This window comes from Monodelphis domestica, chromosome 4 (assembly GCF_027887165.1).
Source record: "Monodelphis domestica isolate mMonDom1 chromosome 4, mMonDom1.pri, whole genome shotgun sequence".
NCBI lineage: Eukaryota > Metazoa > Chordata > Mammalia > Didelphimorphia > Didelphidae > Monodelphis > Monodelphis domestica.
In genome coordinates, this window is record NC_077230.1 from 153,651,515 (window position 1) to 153,667,668 (window position 16,154).

General features: G+C 35.6%; 1 long non-coding RNA gene across 2 annotated transcripts in view; it reads right to left on the reverse strand.

Moving 5' to 3' along the window:
- Positions 1-2,205: 2,205 nt before the first annotated feature.
- The window catches only part of LOC103106666 (uncharacterized), a 126,106-nt gene continuing 112,157 nt past the window's right edge, over positions 2,206-16,154 (reverse strand). The window contains exons 1-4 of one of the 2 annotated variants that reach the window (XR_467493.3): positions 12,597-12,950; positions 11,053-11,160; positions 6,083-6,163; positions 2,206-3,352 (exon numbers count right to left, since the gene is read on the reverse strand). This is a non-coding gene — a long non-coding RNA (uncharacterized LOC103106666). Of the gene's footprint in view, positions 3,353-6,082; positions 6,164-11,052; positions 11,161-12,596; positions 12,951-16,154 lie in introns of those variants that run through there. The other variant, XR_467494.3, reaches the window with a different exon arrangement.

A 16,154-nucleotide genomic window follows, 5' to 3' on the forward strand; every position in this document is an offset into this window, starting at 1 on the left:
TGGTTTGGCTACAGGAGGGGGGAGGGAAGAGTGGATGGAAAGAATATGAATCATGTAACCATGGGAAAATGTTCAAAATTTAATTAATTAATTAATTGCCAATTAAAAAAAACAAATACAGCCTAAACTTTTACTCACATCCCACAATTTGTTGATCATTGTGTCAGAATACTCCTTGGTATCCACTGCCATGACGAGACTCTAACACCATCACTGAGCAATCTCTCAAAAGTTGAAGTTTACGCAATCCAAATTTACTACACAACCCAGATTCTAGCAGCTATTTATTCCCTAACAGCCTCCAAGACATTCTCCCTATTTTCTCAGTAAGTTCATTATCTTGTCCAGTCTTTCTTTTTCAGTCTAACTCCTTTGCTCATGTTAGGGCACTTCAACCCTGAGGTTCATGTTCTCTCAAATTCCCTTATTTTCCAGTTATTTAATCTCTTATTCAACTGTCATGACCTAGTTCTTCACTCCATCTCACCTACACACAAGGATGATCATCCTTTGATCATACTGTCATCTATAGAAATCAGTCACCTACAGATGTTCCACTTCCACATTCAAGAGAACTCTGAAATTCCTTTATCCCATCACAAACTTATATTTTTCCTATCTTTCCCTATGCCTTACTCTTTCTAGATTGACTATTGACCCCTGCCACCAAACTCTAATCACTTTGTTCTTCAGTTAAAGCAACTAGGGGTTTTCAGCCTGTATGTTGATATTCTCACAAATATCCCAATTTCCCAGGTATTTAATCTAGCATTTAGCTCTAGAAAAGCTAGTCATCACTCCATCTCACCTCTTCACAGAGGTGCTCATCCTTTGACTATTCTGTCACCTACAAGTACTCCACTTCCATGTTTAACAACTCTAAAATTCCTTTATCTCACCATGATCTTATTTTTCTATCTTTCCTTTCCCGTACTTTCCCTAGATAGACCACTGGATCTTTTCATGACCTTGAATCTCTCTGTCCCTCAGTAGGCACCCAGGCCATCATTCTGGCATTGGCTATACTTTTCTATTTTCCTAATCCCAATCCTTTGTGAATTAGTTCAATTCTATATACTATATTATATCCCAACTTCCCTTATTTATTTTCCTATCACTGATCACATCTTGCCAATCCCAGCCCTGACTTTTCCCACCATTTGCTCTCTTTACTTACAAGATGTTAAATAAAATGAGGAGAAACCTTGAAAACGTGTCTCCTTCTACTACAAATGTATATTGTCTAATCAATTAGGTGCTCTGCATCAATGTAATCCTACTTCTCTGACCTAATTTAGGTCCTATTTTATCTACCATATCTCCTTGCAGTTTTTCAAACCTAACATTCATCTACTATATTCAGATGTTAAATAATGAAAGGTAGCCTTTTTTATCCAATTAAATGAAGCATCTTAAGACATATACCTGGCAATAAGTCAGTATTATGCTCCCATTGGTATTTTACTATTTTATACTGGGTTCACTTCTCTAGCAGTATGAATCACTCTTTATTCTAGTCCTTACCTATTCAGGCATTCTCCTTCCCTTTTTATTCTTTCATTTGTATGCCTCCATGCAAAGCCCTGATATCAAATCTATCGTTTAATGGAGTTAATATATATGTATATATGTACATATATATACATTCATCTACAAGGAAATAGCACATCTCATGTACTTCTAAATCCAACATCTAAAACATAAGACCTTATTTTAGCTGGAATCTTTCTCCTGTCTTCAGTCTCACAGTCAAAGCACCCAGAAAGTTATCCAAAAAGCTCATGTCAGTTTGATTTGATAGAACTCAATCCTTTGCAATAGCCATTTGTTCAAGGTCCCCAGAATTCCTGGTTGGGAAAGGAATCCTTGCCTGGAGCAGTGTTCAAAACACAACATAATAATATTTCTTGGCTCTGGACACAGACTTCTGATCTTGTATCTTCTTTTAGAAACATATCAATCTGGAAAGCAAAGCAGCCTAGTGGCAGAAATCGCACAAGGAAACAAAGATTAAGAAGGCTATCAGTCTGGCTCATATCTAATAGAAGGCACAGGATAATAAACACTTTCTGATGCCTTTATTGTTTCCCTATCCATTAACATTCATATGTGTGTGTGTGATTCTCTCTCTCTCTCTCTCTCTCTCTCTCTATATATATATATATATATATATATATATATATATATATATATATATATATATATATGTATATATTGCTCTTACAACAAATAGGCAGTTGCTTGATATTCCTGCAGGAAAACAATTAGAGTTCCCATTTTGTTCACTGAGTAATTATAATAAAAGGAAAATTGTAACCTCATGTAAGAATTCTGTGTAATCCAGTAGAGTTGCCAGGATGGGACAAGATGGTAGTGGGGTTGGGAAAGTATCTCTTAGAATAATACATCCTTGCAGATATATGTATATAAATATATGCCTAAATTTTTACTTTGCTTGATTGATTTCCTCCCATTTGGCCACTGTGGTTCCATGTATACAGTCTTCTTTCTCCTAGGCTATAATTTCTCACAGTGCTCTGTGTTATTTATTCACAAGACAGCATCAGAAAGGCATCTGTATCATTCTACCCATGAAGTTTTCTTTATCCTCTTCATGTTTGAATATATGCAGGGAGCAAGTCATCATTATTCTTGCAATAACCTTTTCATCAAACAGATAATCAGATAAATATTTCAGTGAAGCGGAATGAGAAAAGAAGTGTTTAGTTACTTTCAGCCCGAAGGCTGTAGCAAGGAAAACAGGAAGACAAAATCAATTCCAATGAGTGCTGGGCTGAGGACCTCCCCAAACCCAAATGATTGGGCAGCTGAACTGTAGGGAGTCGTTCTCTGCACCTTATTACAGGAATGGCCATTAATGTTTAATACCTGCTGGAGGAGAGAGTAGCTTTTGTGTTTGGAGGGAGCAGGACTGGGGGAGGGAGAGAAAGAAGGAGCTGTATTGTCTTCTTTTTACGGGAGCTTCAGGGCACAAGTGACATTTTTATTCCATTTTCTGCTGCTCTACAGCTGCTTCCTTAAAGGCAAAGAGAGCAGGCTGATTTTTCCATCTGCTTTATACCTCTGATCTTCTGCCTTGCCAAATTAATTTTCAAACAAATAAAAATATTTTGATTGTAAATCCTTGTTTATAATATTCCTCTGGGGAGGGTGTAATCGGCCTTATAATGTCAGGCAAGCAATCAGTTTAGCCACAGTTGGAGAGCTGCAATCTGGACTGGCATAATTTCTTCTCTAGTTCCTTTTCTTTGTTGTTGGGGTTTTTCTTCCCTTTTTTTCCTGGCTCTTTTTATTCCTTTCTTTCAATTCCTCCTCTCCACAAAAATGTTACCTAGTGGGTAGAAAGTAGGGGGTAGTAATCATTTTATTCTTGCTCTTTGGAAAGGCCATTGTATTTTTCTTCCTCACATCAGAAAAAGACTATAAATGTATATACTTGTAGTAAAGTACTACCTGTGCAAACTCAGTTTCTACTTTAATAAATGTCGATTTGTATTTTATACACATATTTATAATGCATAATATATCTTTTTTTGGTAACCTACATGTGCCTATATTCCAAACCTTTTTTTGAAGGTTGGTAAATGACCAGTCTCATTCATGATCATTCCAAATGAATTAATCAATCAATAAACATTTGCTAAGCACCTCTAAATGCCAGGTACTGTGCTAAGCAAATACCAGGGTTTACAAAAAAGAGGAACAAGATAGAAACCAGAAGTAACATCCTAAACCCATAAAAATGAAAACATCATTTAATCTCTAATTTGAGTTGAACAAAAATAAATCAATAGACCTTTAAAAATGTACTGGACATATATGTTCTATGTGAATTTTTCTTTGGTAATTTGGAATTTCAAGTTCAATCTCAATTTGTCGGTCAATCAACATTTATTAAGGACTGACTGTGTATCAAGTACAATGCTGTGCACACAAGAAATAAAAACAAAAATGAAATTTTCCCTGTCATCATGAAACTTATATTCTCCTCCTTCTATAGGGACTTACTTATTCTACTTAGCTCAAGTCAGAATTATTAGTTGAAATGATTGTGAATGGTTCCAAATGATTCTCTAAATTTGGAAAGGGTCTACTTTGCTATTTGCATGAGCTACTTTTTCTCTTTTTCCACATGGGACCTCTCTGTAGATAACAGAGATAGAGACTAAATCTAAATCTTGGTTCCCTTGGTATAGGAAATTTTCAGATAAGGAAACTCATCCACAACTGAAGGTCTGAACCTTCCCTGAAATGTTAATATTAGAAAGTTATTTAGCTAGTTATCTAAGTCAGCTAGTTATGTCTTTCTTTCTATCTATCTTTCTATGATCTATTTATCTATCAATCAACCTATCTATCTATCTTTGTCTTCTTATCTATCAATCTGTCTTTCTATCATCTATTTATCTATCAATCAATCTATTTCTGTCTGTCTATTGTGGAAATATGTATATAGTTAATTCCATAAGGTCTTAGGCAAATAGAAAGATCAATAGATATTTCTATTTGACTGACATCATGACATAGAACAATGTGTATTGTTGTATTAAATGTAAATAATTTCTGTAAATAATGTATTAGTTTTAGTTAACGTAGAGTAAGTAGTATTACCACTAAGATTCAAATTTCTTGTAATAGTTTTGTTCAACATTTATTGTACTGAATTTATTGTAAAACCCCAAAACTACCCCTGCCCAAACTTTCCTGCTAAGAATCCTTAGAGTAGATTTAGTAAATTGGTAACTATAATATAAATAAGTGACCTTGGGAAGGTCACAACAAAAAAAGGAGATGATTGTGGAAAGGAAATAAGACTGACAGTTTGTGGGGGAAGGGGCAACTGGGAGTGGCAGTTGGGTTTTGTGACTAGAACTTCCTTCCTGCTAGGAGTGGCAGTTGGGTCTTGTGACTAGCACTTCCTTCCTAGGGTTGGGGGAGAGAGGAGCTTTTTCAGCCCAGTCTGGAGTGGTGTGCCTCTTCTTGGTTCAGCCTGAAGATTCAGGCCCAATTGCTTCTGAATGTTAGAACTGTTCTGGTTTGCTTTCTGTCTACTGCTAAGATTCTGAATTAGACAAAATGAGGACTGATATAGAGTAGACGGGAGTGGGAGAAACCCTCTGCTGGCCTCAACTCTGAAGCTAAGGGGAAAACTCCAATCCCAACTGGTTATTAAACTTTATATTATTTGAATTCGCAGTCAGATAAGTGGACTATCTTTTCTTGTCATAGAGGGAGCTGAACTTCAGTTCATTCCTTCCAGGACAAACAGTCCTTATCGGACCCCTGCTGCTTCCTCTCAGCAGGGAGCATCTCTCTCCTTTGCCTCTCCAAGCAATATTCCCTCTCTCCCCTCTCTCCTCCATACCCTGCTATAAACCTCCCATTATCCTCCTGGTTTTTCCAATTCCCCATTTCCTTTCCCAATAAATATTACACTATCTATCTATCTATCTATCTATCTACCTACCTACCTACCTATTTATTGTTGTTGTTCAGTCATTAAGTAGCTTTAAATTCTTTGGGGGCCTATAGACTTTGTCCATAGGATTTTTGAAGCAAACTTACTGGAGTGGTTTGCCATTTTCTTCCCTAGTGTCTCCTTTTTTTACAAATAAAGAATGAGACAAATGGGGGTTTAGGTGATTTCTCAGAGTCACATAGCGTATAAGGGACTGAGGTCAAATTGGAACATAGATCTTCCTGACTTCAAGTCCTATACTCTATCCAGTGTGCTACCTAGATCCCCTTGTCTACTATACTAATAGGTTAAAAGACTTGCCTGGAGTCACATGATCATGATTAGAAGATAGGTCTTCCTTTCTTTGAGGCCTGTGTAGTCTATAAACTATACTACATTTCCTCCCAATATTTTAACATTGTCAATATTTAACTAATGAAGCTAAAATAAAATTTACAACTGGTTATGGCTCTGACTATTGAAAATAGGACAATAATATACTCAATTTGGCTTAAAGAATCTTTCAAATTCTGCCCACTTTAGATTAGGTCATCTTCATGTATAAATCCCAACAATAATAAAATACAGGCATTTCTTACCTACCTACAGGTTGTGGACTTTTTAAATGTCTCCTAAGTTAATTGTTTGCATTCCAGGCCACCTTCAAAAGTCAAAAATGAGATTCTAAAAAATCAAAAAGGAAAATCACTCAGGAGAGTAATGGAGAGATGCATGGTAGGTTTGAACAGGAAGCAACATATACCAATTTAGAACTTAAAGAAGAACTAGAATAAAAGATGACTCCAAAGAAATGTATGACTGAAAATGAAGATCAGATTGGTGAGATAGAAAGTGTGAGAGATGATCAATAGATAGTCATGTGGCCCAATGATACACTCAAAATTTCAGTAGGAAGAAAGGAAAGTCCCAATATTTGGGCTGATCTGTTATGGTGATAATATAGGTGAACATGGATAAGAGTTAAACAGGTTAAACAAGCAAGGATAAAATTCAATGCGTATCTTTGTAGCAAAAATATACAACAGTGAATTCTTATATCGAATTGACAATTTAAATTTAAAAATTAACATTTATATAGCATATCACACATGTTACAGATAAATGTATAGAGATAAGGTATCCCCATATTAAACAGAGCATTTGGGAGATCTGCCACACCTCATCTTGTATATCATTTCCTCAGCCTTTTATTTAACTTGTGTTCTTATTTGTTTTCGTTCTTCCAAGATCAGAATGATCTAGAGGTATGTTTGGATAATTTAGGTCTCATTAAGAAACATATCTCTTTAGTATTAATTAATTTGTTCCCCCACCCTCGTTTATTGAATGTTAATTATTAAACTAGATAAAACTCATTTCCCATTAGTAATTACTCCATTTTTCTCGATAATTAATTAAATGTCAAAATTACAATATAGAAAATTTATTAACAATGAAATGCATCATAAGGCAAAAGGATATATAATTGCAATATTATTACAAGTATCCTTTCCACATCACAGAGATTAGGGGCACAGTGCCCCTACAATCTGGAAAATACACATAAAATTGCCATAAACACACTTTGCATCCCCAAACCAGTGCATAGATTCACAGTTCTTTTACCACAAATTTAATTTTAAGGAAAAAATTGTGTAGCTTTTAATTGTGTTTTAAAAATTAAAACACTATGTAGGTGATATACATAATAATACATTCATTTTATGCATTTGTGAGTTACTAAACTTTTTAGATATCTCCATATTTCTGACCTTTGTATATTGTCTGCTGGCTTTTGAATACTTTTCACAAATTATAACTTTTTACTTAACTTTCAACAAAAGAAATTATGTATATTTATTATTGAAAAAGATAAAATATGTCAATTTTATATAGTACTATATGTATATTTTATGCATCTTCGAGTTCTTAAACTTTTTCTGTGTCATCTGCTGACCTTTGTGTATTGTCTATGGTTTCACAAAATTCCAAAAAATTCCTATTTAATTTCTTATGTTGACCCATGATATATCAAAACCAAGTTAAGAAAAGTCACATTATAGAAAGGATATCTACATTTATTAAACTTAGTTATGTGAATTTCATAGTCAGAGTCACCCTAAACCTTCAACATAATGGTAAATGACTCTTCTCCCTCACTTGTGTTCTCAATTTTATATCATTCAGTTCATTCTAGATACTGACTAAAGTTTCTTAAGAACCATATTAAAGGCAGATCCAAGATGGCAAGTGGAAGCAAGAGCCCTCAGATCTCTCTGAAAATCTTCTCCTATCATCCTTAAAATAAAGCTTCAAAACTAACACTAGAGTGGAAGAACTAACAAAGGAATAGCATTAACAATTTTCCTGCACAAGACAACTCAGAAAGTAGGAAGAGGTCTCTTTAACTGAGATGAGAGGGGGACACAGCCCTTTGCAAGGCTGTATCAGGTCAGTCTAATAATGACACCTCACCATCCCCCAATGCTACCGGTTCTGAATCTGACTTAGAACATCAGTGAAACTACAAGACCCTGCTTAAGACAATAGCATATCACCCCCACATCCACCCATCAAAGTTCCAGTCCCCAGCACAACCCCTCAGCGCACTCATGAATGCAAGCCTGAAAGTTATCCTAAAGATTCTTCTCCTTTAAGACCTAATTCATTATATGTTGCTTCCTGCTCATACTCCCATAAACCTTTCCATTATCCTATAAGTGATTCTTCTTTTTAATTCTTCAGACTGGTAGTGCAAGCCCACAGTAAGACCTTTAGCTCTGACAGTCTGCCTGGCCTTGAAAACTAATAGCAGATCTTTAGGGAGACTGAATCAACAGTGGGTACCAGATTCCAGAGCTCTCAATCCACAGATCATTGTACCACCTTGGAAGAACTGAAACATGCAGATATCCAGAATTAAATCTGAGGATAGCAGCAAGAAAATACTGAAGTTCAAGAGATGCCTCCTCTAACCTGAGTACAGAGGTATACTTAAAGATAAAAGTAAAAGTCAAGAAAAAGACTGGGAAAGTAAGAACCCCCAAAAAAACAAACCCCTACATGTAACCATGTAAAATGGTTATGTAAACAAGGTAGAACAAGGCAAAAACTAAGAAGGGGACAATGAGATCAAAGCAACTACTTGCAAAACTTCAAAGAGAATTGGGAATTGGTCTCAGGTTCTAGAAGAATTTCAAAAAGAATTTCAAAAATCAAATAAAAAAGTTAAAGGAAAAATGGGAACTGGGATGGAATAAGAGAAGAAAATAACACCTTAAAAATTGACCAAATACTAAAGGTGGCACAAAAATCCAATGAAGAAAATAATTCCTCAAAAACTAGAATTGGCAGATGGAAAAGGAAGTTGAAAAGCTCACTGAAAAAAAATTCCTTAAAAATTATAATTGGTCAAGTGGCAGTTAATGATTTCATGAAACATCAAAACACAATAAAGCAAATTCAAAATAATGAAAAACTAGAAGAAAATATGAAATATTTCATTGGAAATTATAAAATATGAAACATATCTCAAAAACAACTCACCTGAAAAATGGATCCAAATGAGATAATTTGTTATTAGATTATCTGAAAGATGTGATTTTAAAAAGAGTCTCGATACCAAGCAAAACTACCCTGATACTCTCAAAACAGAGAGTAAAATGGAAATTGAAAGAATCCACCAATCACCTCCTCAAAGAGGTCCCCAAAGGAAAATTCCCAGGAATATTATAGTTAATTTCCAGAACTCTCGGATCTAGGAGAAAATACTGGAAGCATCCAGAAAGAAACAATGCAAATATCATGGAGCTATAGTAAGGGTTGCACAGGACATAGCTGCTTCAAATTTAAATGATCAGAGTGCTTGAAAAATGATATTCCAAAAGGCAAAAGAGGTAGGTTTACAACCAAGAATCACCTACACAACAAAACTGAGTATATCCTAACAAGGGGGGGAGGGGGTGGAATAGTCATTTAATGAAATAGAGGATTTCTGAGCCTTCCTGGTAAAAAGACTAGACCTGAAAAGAAAATTTGGTGTTTAAACACAGGTCTCAAGAGAAGCATAAGAAGGCAAACAGGAAACAGAAAACTTAAAGAGATACAATGAAGTCAAACTATTTGCATTGCTATATGGGAAGCTGATCATTGTAACTCTAAAGAATTTTATCATTACTAGAACAGTTAAAAGGAGTATATATAGACAAAGGGTATGTAAATAAGTCAATCATATTGACCTGATATCCAAAAAATAAAAATCAAGGAGGTAAAAAAGAGGATTGTTCTGAGAGAAGAGGAAAGAGAAAAGTAAAGTAAGGTAAATTAACTCATCTGAATAGGCACAAAACTGCTAAACAAGTGGAGGGAAGGATAAGAGTGATAGGCAATTTGGAACTATGCCCAAAGAACTATAAAATTGAACAGATCCCTTGATCCACTAATTGCCCTACTATGTCTATACACCAAAGAGATAAAAAGGGTTATCTATTGGTACAAAAAAGTTTATGGCAGCTCTTTTTGTGATGACAAAGAATTGGGAATTGAAGGAATACCCATCAGTTAGGGAATGGTTGAATAAATTGTGGTATATGACTGTGATGGAATACTACTGCGCTATAAGAAATTATGAGCAGGATGATCTCAGCAAAACCTGGAAAGACCTACATGAACTGATGCAGAGTAAAGTGAACAGAATCAGACAAATGTTCACAGTAACAGCAATATCATATGATAATGAACTGTGAAAGACAGCTATTCTCAACAATACAATGATACAAGACAAATCTGAAAGACTTATAACAAAGAATGCTATTCAATTACAGAAAAAGAACTGATGGAGTCTGAATGCAGATCAAAGCATACTATTTTTCACTTTATTTATGTTTTTATTTTTGGATTTTTATGTGAGAATTCTCTTACAATGTGACTAATAAGGAAATATATCTTTCTTTTTTTTAAACCCTTACCTTCTGTCTTAGAATCAATACTGTGTATTGGTTCCAAGGCAAAAGAGTGGTAAGGGCTAGGCAAAGGGGGTTAAGTGACTTGCCCAGGGTCACACAGCTGGGAAGTGTCTGAGGCCAGATTTGAACCCAGGACCTCCCATCTCTAGGCCTGGCTCTCAATCCACTGACCTACCCAGCTGCCCCCAAGAAATATGTTTTTCAGGATGATACAGGTATAATCCAAATCAAATTGTTTACCATCTCAGGGAGTAAGGAGGGAAGGAAGGGAGAGAGACAATTTAGATTTATAATTTAGGGAAAAGTATGTAAAATGTTGTTATTACATGCAATTGGGGAAATAAAATATTAAACTTTTAAAAATAAATAAAAATTCATGCTCAATTTTAAAAAAGAATCATCTTCCTATTGGTCCTCAAGTTGAGGATTAAATTCAATCTCTTAGGAAATAAGAAGAAAAGTCTCTTTTTGGTCCTCCAGTAATCATAGGTAAAATATTTCCAAAATGAACTATACTTGCCCATTTTTCATGAACTTCATATAATTTCCTTTATAAGTTTAATTTATAACATACCACATAAAATATTTACAAGAAAATATTTTACATACCTTCTCCCTCTCATTCTTCTCTCTTCCAGATTGCTGATAGATCCTCATAGATAAATTATTTTTTCATTTGTTTGTTTTGTTTCTTTTTTAAGTTCCTTCTCCCTGACTCTGTAGGGAGAAAAACATTCATAAATGTTTCTTAAATATCACTTTAAAACAGCCAGAGGAAACTATTTTTCCCAGCATTCCATTAAATTTTTATACTCTTAAAGAGGCACTAATAGTTTCTATAACATCTGAAAAAAAGGTTTTTTGAAATAGAGGTTATACATGTATAAGCTTATTGAATCTTCACATCAATCCTGTAGCATTAATATTTTCATTATGTAACTGAAAAACCTGAAGTTGGAAACAGTTGAGTGTCTCACCTATGATCATATAACTTAAAAGCATCAGAAGTGGGATTCAAATCTAGGTCTTCCTAACTGTAGTGTCATAATTTTAAATATTACTCCACACTACCTTTTGAATAATTTTTAGGTTAATAGCACTGCACACATAGCACTATGTAGAAGCTAGACACCTTGTGTATTGCATTTTATAGGGCAATTTATTCAGAGTTCCAATCTAATCTCTAGAAACAAATCTGCCATTGCTCTAATAGCAGGTATGGAGACTTTCCTGACTCTTGAGGTTAATTAGAGAGGTGGTGGTGTTTGTGACAGCCTATCTGTGTATTGAGGAGGAAGGGAGGATTCTGGCATCAGCACTTCTCCCAATAGCAGCAAATGATTCTCCAACCTGGACAGGAGGTCTGACAAGGGTGAAGGTAAGTCTACAAAAAAGGGCATAGTTATTCTTGTGCCCAAGTTACTTGGTCAATCTTTACATCTCCACAAAGAAAGTAATATTATATATCGGTCATTTGGGCAATATTCTGCATTAAGAAACAACACCTCTCTCTCTCTCTCTCTCTTCTCTCTCTCTCTCTCTCTCTCTCTCTCTCTCTCTCTCTCTCTCTCTCTCTCTCTCTCTCTCTCTCTCTCACACACACACACACACACACACATCCAGTGACACTTGGGTATTAGAAGTACTAAGGATTTTCAGGGTTCTCTCTCTCCATTTTCTACCAACACCCTGCTCAGCTAGAATTACTAGTTATGTCCCTGACCAGTATTGCAGAAAACTCAAGAAGACACCAGGAAGTAAAAAAGCAGATGCAATAGAAACCCAGACATGACTTGTCTTAAACAGAGAGTTGGCATGTGCCAACCGCCATCCCTTGTGTCTCTGAAAAGAGAAAATTTTGCTAGTTTGGGGACTGACTATTACCCCATTCTTATATAACATTGAATTTTATAGGGAATGCTCAGAGATCACTAAAATGAACTAAAAACTAAGATATTATCCATATATATATTTAATTTCTCGTGGTTATTGTGCTGGCATGCTTTTCTCTTAATTGTCTTAAAACAGGTACATATTGTCCCTCTCACTAATGTCCCTTGTGTCCTCTCAGTGACAGACTCAGCTTCACAGCCTCACAGCCCTAACACCTGCTGAAGATTTATGAATGGTGAAGATGCCCAGAGAGAGATTACCATTTTGTAATCCTTCATAGTGAGATCTCTGGTCCTGCATGAGTGCTACCTACATAAAGCCGGCTCCTCATTCCATGCTGAAATCTAATGCCCCGGTTCAAACAAAGAGGAGTTCTATTTAAGCCCAGGTAGTTCAAACGAAAGGCAACCTAATTATAACGTCCATCTTTGTAATGAACCCCCTGTCACCCCGAAAGGGTCTTAGCGCACAAGAACAGTGATAAACAGAGCTCCGTAGCACCGGTAGCTGTGGCAACCGCACTAGCAGCCCACCAAGCAAGCGTTCCTAGCTCCGCTTTTGTTCTGCTCTCCACCCCCAGCCCACTGTAGCTCCTCTTAATGTTAAAGACGCTCAGTAGCTCACATTTGGTGACTTCACTCCAACCGCGATAATTAGCCATTACAATCGTGAAGCAAGAGGAACCTTGCTCCTGGTCTGAAAGGAAACTAAAACAGTGAAATTGAAGAGGATTTGTGTTTCAGTGCAATTTTCATCATCATTACTAGCAGCAATTACTTGTCAAACAGCCTCGGTTCATAGTCCTCTTCTAAAAAATTGGGAAAATATTCCCACCCCCTAAAACTTGCTGATTAAAGTCGACAGTTCTATGGTTTTTAAAAAATATAATAGTCTGGGAGAAAGTGACAGCACCAGAAAGGGGAGCTTGGCCCAGAGCTTATTCTCTTCTTAGGCTCCCCAGTAGCATCCTTCAGCAGTGTGAATGAAGATCTCCACCCTTCAATGTCTGTAGCTCAGGAAAAGACTCATCTTTCCCTTGTACCTTGCTCCTCCACATTGCCCCTGGTGCAGAAATTTCAAGTTATGCTTCTGTGTAAGAGGTTTAACAATGAAACTGTGGCAACACCCTCATGGAGCTGCTTTTGTCAAAATTAACAACACAAAATCTAATTTAAAATGCATATGTTCTGCTGTATATTTTGAATGTTTCCTTTTGTGTCTTAAAATTCTCCATTTCTCTAGGGTTCAGGGACAAGTAGGATGGGTCAGAGGTGAAGGATACGAGGGATGAAATGACACAAAAGAAATAATAATTACCATCCTTGCCTTTGAGAAATATGGCCAATAAGCATTTGTTGAGTATTTCCTATTTTCTGAAGTTTGTATTAGGCACTGTGGGGGATACAAAAGAAGACACAATCCCTTCCTTCTAGTACTGTCTAGTTGAAGGACAAGATGTATGAAGAATTTAGAAGATACAGAAGAAACATTCAAAATACACAGCAAATATGTATACACACATACATCTTGTTCTTCATATATATATTTATTTGTGTTTGTGAAACGGTGAGAGAATGATGTAAAGTAATATATGAATATGTACTCTTGTCAGACAGGCAATGCTACAACGATGTATAAAAAATAAATACTATAGAATTGATTAATCATGGTTATTTTCATAAACCAAGACAACTAAGATAGGCTTTGGAAAAAACCATAGGCATGGGTTAACTGTAAAGAAGAAAAGAAGTGATTTAGGTAGGAACTAGTATTTGAATGAGTCTATGGAATGAAAAAAGATCATGTTGGTCAGGCAGGGTAGTGAGCCAAAGATAGGCTTAACTAGAGCAGTGGGTTTATGTTAAGAAGCAATGTGTGATGTGCTTGCTTCAGCAGCACATATACTAAAATTGGAGTGATACAGAGAAGAAGCAGAAATGTATAATAAAATTACATAGGTAAAATTGATTAAATGAATGACAGGTTGAAGTGTTGGAATTTGGCCTAATAGAAAATAGGAACTATTTTAATTCCTTTAGAAGTGATATGACAAAAAGCAGTGTTTTTTGGTTGGTCAGTCATTTTAGTTGTGTCTGACTCTTCTTGGCCCCATTTGGAGTTTTCTTGACAAAACTACTGGAGTAGTTTGTCATTTCCTTCTCTAGCTCATTTTACAGTTGAAGAAATTGAAGCAAAATAGGATTAAGTGACTTGCCCAAGATTACACAGCTCTATTATAGGCTTAATTTAAACTCATGAAAATGAGTTTTCCTGATTCAAAACCCAGTGCTCTATCTACTGAGCCACCTAGCTGCCCAGCAGAAGCAGTGCTTTGGAAGAATAAGATTACAAGTCATATTTACAAATATATTATAAATAATAAAGAGTGGATCAGAGTGAGGAAAGAATAGTCTGAAGACAGGGAAACACGCAATCATAGGATTATACATCTGGAGCTGGAAGGAACCTAATGGAACATAACCCTAAACAGAAGCCCATGGAAGTTAAGTAACTTGCCCAAAGTCACCCAGGTAGTAAGTGTCACAGGTGGGGTTTAAACTCAGATCATCACTGATTAGAGAAGATACAACCCAAAACAACTTTTAGATATCCCCTCACATCCATCAGTCTGGCTAAAATGACAAAAAGGCAAGATTACCTGGAGAGGGGATATGGGAAGACACTAATGCACTACTGGTGGATCTGTGAATTGATCCAACCGTTTTGGAGAGCAATTCGGAATTATAGCTAGAGATTTACAAAACTGTGTATACCCTTGGACCTAGCAATATTGCTGATTCTGTTTCCCAAAGAGATCAAAGAAAGATGAAAGGAACTCACATATTCCAAAATGTTTATAGCAGCTCTATTTCTTGTGGCAAAGAACTGAGCATTAAGGGGAAATCAGTTGGGGAATGGCTGAACAAGTTGTGGTATATGATTGTGATGGAATACTACTGCACCATAAGAAACTATGAGCAGACTGATTTTTTTTTAAAAGTTGGAGAACTATATGAGATAAAGAACACTGAAATGAGTAGAACCAGGAAACCATTATATGCAGTCACAGAAGTAAATGCTGGAAGAATAAATGGTTAATGTTACCTCCAGAAAGTGAACAGAAAGGCAAAACATGAAATACTTATGTACACATTGGTTTCCCTAAGGATATCTTTTGTGATATGGGAGAGTGGGGAAAGGCTAGGACACTTGTGGATGGGATTTTTTTTATGTAGATAGGAAGAAAAGTAAGCTAAACATATGGAAGATTTGTGATTTTATTTGTGCACTACATTCTTTTCTTGAAATATGGAAATGTTTTTTTTGTTTGGTTTTGTAAAATTTGGATTAAAAATTTAGAAATTTAATTAAATTTTAAAAAGCTCAGATCATTGAGAACTTAAATGTGAGGATTAAAGATCTGAGTTTAAATCAATACCTTTTCACTATATCATGGTGCTTCCACTTATAGCAATTGAGATATAAGGTAATGAAGCTTTGAGGAAAATCTGAAAGATACTATAAAGGAAAAACTAACAGGGTTTAGTGACGATGGTAATTGGAAATGTAATCAAAAGAGAGAATATGGGGAAACCCACATTAAAAAAGCAATTACTATACTGTAAAGTATAGAAACAAATGCAAAACCAATGGCAATTTTCCAACAGTATAAAGATTTGGAGGGAATTATGTGACTGTTGAGCCTGTCTTATTCTTATACAATAAAATTGACATCCTTTAAGGTGCCCATTTTAAACAGTGAATATTTTTAGATGAAAAAATACAGATGTATGACACCAACTGTACAAGTGATGACT